This window comes from Gorilla gorilla, chromosome Y (genome assembly GCF_029281585.2).
Source record: "Gorilla gorilla gorilla isolate KB3781 chromosome Y, NHGRI_mGorGor1-v2.1_pri, whole genome shotgun sequence".
Lineage (NCBI taxonomy): Eukaryota > Metazoa > Chordata > Mammalia > Primates > Hominidae > Gorilla > Gorilla gorilla.
The window spans coordinates 33,656,838-33,660,605 of record NC_073248.2 but is presented as its reverse complement, the minus strand read 5'-3'; the positions used below and the strand labels follow the sequence as shown (position 1 = coordinate 33,660,605).

Here is a 3,768-nt window from a genome sequence, read left to right as displayed (position 1 = left end):
CTACACAGAGCTATGCTAAACCTTCCAGAGAGATAGGTCTTTCCTTTTCTTGGGAAGCAGGCTAAACAAGCTTTTGATGTCACGCATGATAATGGGGAAATTCTTTGCATTTGGCCCAGATTCCTTCTGATGTAGTTTAAGTCCATTTCCTCCTATTTTGCATTCCTGAAGACACATCGAATTTTACTAGAGTAACAAGGTGTTCTAAGCTCCTTTAACTTAATTACTAGTATGAAGGAACTATTTAGAAAAACTGCCAGGTAATAAATTAAAGCTTCCTAACATCGGCATGTCACATTTGTTTGGCAATGACAATCTCCAAGGAAAAATACTTGATTTTACCAATAATCTGGGGAAAGAGCACTGTGATCTCACTACTGTACCTGATACTGCTCTCTCCATATCAAAGTCAAAAGTGGCTGATATCAATCAGTGCCAGGGTTAAATCTGGCAGTGCAGAGAAGGCCTCACAAAACAAAGCCTCCTTGGTTCCCAAAATACCCTGCAACTGTTGCCACCAGCAAGTGCCAGCTTTCAGAGCTGACCTTGCTGTTGTGTCTCAGAATATCACTAATACTACCTGCCTTGGCCTCAGAACAACTGTCTTCCCCATAAAACCCAGCTCCAGGTGTCTGGGCATATATTACACTAGAAGCTGGGCTTAGTGCAGCCTAACACCTACTTGTTTGGATTTTTCGGCCCACGCTTTCCTTGATTTCAACAAATCATGTGTACAAAATTGTTGAGAGAGTATATCAAAAAACACACCAAAAGAATAAAAAGGCAGTCCATAGAGTGGGAGAAAATATTGCAAATCAATGCTTACTTTGCAGTACATATACTAAAATTGGAACAAAACAGAGATTGGCATGGCCCCTACATAAGGATGACAAGCAAATTCATGAAGCATTCCATATTTTTTATAAGCAAAAATATATGTATGTAATAAAGTTTTTAAATTTGCACATCACATATCTGTATGGGATTAATATCCAGAATATATCGAGAACTCCTAAAACTCAACAACAAAAAATAAACAACCTGATTCAAAAATGGGCAAAAAATTTGAATGGACATGTATCCAAAGATATAAAAATGGCCACCAATAAGCATATGAAAAAATGCTCAATGCCACTAATCATTAGGGGAATGAAAATCAAAGCTACAATGAGATAGCACCTCATAACTATTAGGATGGCTATTATCAAAAAAACAAAACGGGCCTGTAGTCCCAGTTATTTGGGAGGCTGAGGAGGGAGGATTGCTTGAGCCCAGGTGACTGAGGCTGCAGTGAGCTATGATAGCACCACTGCACTCAAGCCTGGGCAACACGCAAGACCTATCTCTAAAAATAAATAATGAAATATAAAAATAAAATTTTAGCATGCAAGGAAATATTTAAAAAGTGTTGGCTGGGTGTGGTGGGTCACACCTGTAATCTCAGCACTTTGGGAGGCTGAGGTGGGTGGATCATGAGATCAGGAGATTGAGACCATCCTGGCCATCACGGTGAAACCCCGTCTCTACTAAAATACAAAAAATTAGCTGGGTGTGTTGGCGCGTGCCTTTAGTCCCAGCTACTTGGGAGGCTGAGGCAGGGGAATCACTTGAACCGTGGAGGCGGAGGTTGCAGTGAGCCAAGATCACGCCATCGCACTCCAGCCTGGTGACAGAGTAAGACTCCATCTCAAAAAAAAAATAAAAGTGTTGGCAAGGAATTAAAATCCTTGTGCACTGCTCAGGGGAATGTAAAATGGTATAGCCTCTATGGAAAACAGTATGGAAGTTCCTCAAAAAAAAAATAGAGTTACCGTTTCTATTTTCTATTCAAAAATAGGATTTTGAATATATATCAGGAAGAATTCTGGGTATAAACTCAAAATAACTGATACCGGTCGTAATGGCTCATACCTGTAATTCTAGCACTTTGGTAGGCTGAGGCGAGTGGATGGCCTGAGCTCAGGAGTTCAAGACCAGCCTGGGCAACATGGCAAAACCTTGTCTCTACTAAAAATACAAAAAATTAGATGGGTGTGTGGCATGCGCCTGTAATCCCAGCTACTCAGGAGGCTGAGGCACGAGAATTGCTTGAGCCTGGGAGGTGGAAGTTCCAGTGAGCAGAGACTGTAGTCCAGCCTGGGGGACAGAATGAGACCCTGTCTCAAACAAACAAACAAACAAACAAACAAAAAAACAAAAAGAAAAGAAAAGAAATAATAATAATTGAAAGCAGGGTCTCTCAAAGAGATATGTGTACACCCATGTTCACAGCAGCCTTATGCACAATAGCTACAATGTGGAAGCAATTGAAGAGCCTACTGATGGGTGAATGGATAAGTAAAATATGGTATATACATACAATGTATATATACCAGAGGGAGTGTGGTCCGGATAACACCTTGATTTTAAACTTCTGGCCTCCAGAACTATGGGAGAATGATTGAATAATTTTGCTTTAGGCCACCAAGTTTGTGTTAATTTGTTACAGAAGCCACAGGAAACTAATAAACTTGCCATAGAATAGGGAATCAGAATCAGAACCTAGAGAGTCTGCCATATCCTCAATCCTTACTAGTAACTGAAAATCACAGCTGTAACTGATCCCTTCTTTGACAGATGAAAAGTGATCAATAAATTTATCATACAACTTTTTAAAAGACAACTACATTAAATAGAAAGTTTTAGAAACTGTTTAACCAATCTCTGGCGCCAATAGCAAAACCCTGAAAGAACTAATCATGGTTCTCACATGAGGCATTTTACTGAAGGTATTCTGGCTGAGGACTGAAACTGGGATAGAAATACTAATTGATGAGGTCCCTGTGAAACCCAACGTTTCTAAGCTCAAAGTCCCCTTGCCCCAACTAGGCGGCCAAGAAATCATATGCCAAGAAATTATACAGCTGTCCCTCAGCATCCATGGGGAACTTGTTGCAAGACTCCCTGCAAACACCAAAATCCACTGAGGGTCAAGTTCCTTAAATAAAATGGTATAATATTTGCATATAACCTATGCACATCCTTCCAGATACTTTAAATCATCTCTAGATTATTTAAAATGCCTAAAATAATGTAAATACTATGTAAATAGTCATTATTCTATACTGTTTTTATTTGTATTATTTTTATTAACATTAAATTTTTATTTTTCCCAAATATTTTCAATCTGCATTTGGTTGACTCCATGGATGCAGAACCCATGGATACGGAGAGCCAGTAGTACAAATAAATTAAAGGTGATAAATGACTCACTCAGTAAATCCGGCAATCTCCACCAACAGGAGATCGTCACTACAGGAAGGCTTTAACCTATTAGTAGTTAAGATTGACTGATCCAGAGCTTGAGCCAATCCTTCCAAGTACCTGTCTCTTCATTCCAATCATGATATAGTATAATTACTGCTTAAGTGGAAATCATCACAGCAGTCTGCTCCAACATGACAGGTGACACCAGCAACTGTCTGCCCTATGTGAAAGATTCATAACCCCACTGGCAGAGACAGTTTGGCTCTCAAATGGTGAGAACTATATCTGATTATGTACTCAGTGGTCAGGCAGGCTCTGGACACAGATCTGTACCCTTTCAAAACAGACAGCCGAGAGAGGAGAAGTAAAGAATTTTCCATGAAGTGTCATATTGATTAAGATTTTGTTCTCGGTAAACTGGCATATTACCTCAAGACTGCAAATGTTTACATGTTGGGACCAGAGAACATCTCCCTTCAATTAAGAGCAAGTATCATATTGCCTAAGGGTTAACAGTACTTA

At 39.6% G+C, this 3,768-nt stretch overlaps 1 non-coding gene across 1 annotated transcript; it reads left to right on the top strand.

The window, feature by feature from the left end:
* Positions 1-818: 818 nt before the first annotated feature.
* LOC129530451 (U6 spliceosomal RNA) lies at positions 819-921 on the top strand. Its single transcript, XR_008675830.1, has one exon. It is a non-coding gene; the product is annotated as a U6 spliceosomal RNA (small nuclear RNA).
* The last annotated feature ends 2,847 nt before the right edge of the window (positions 922-3,768 follow it).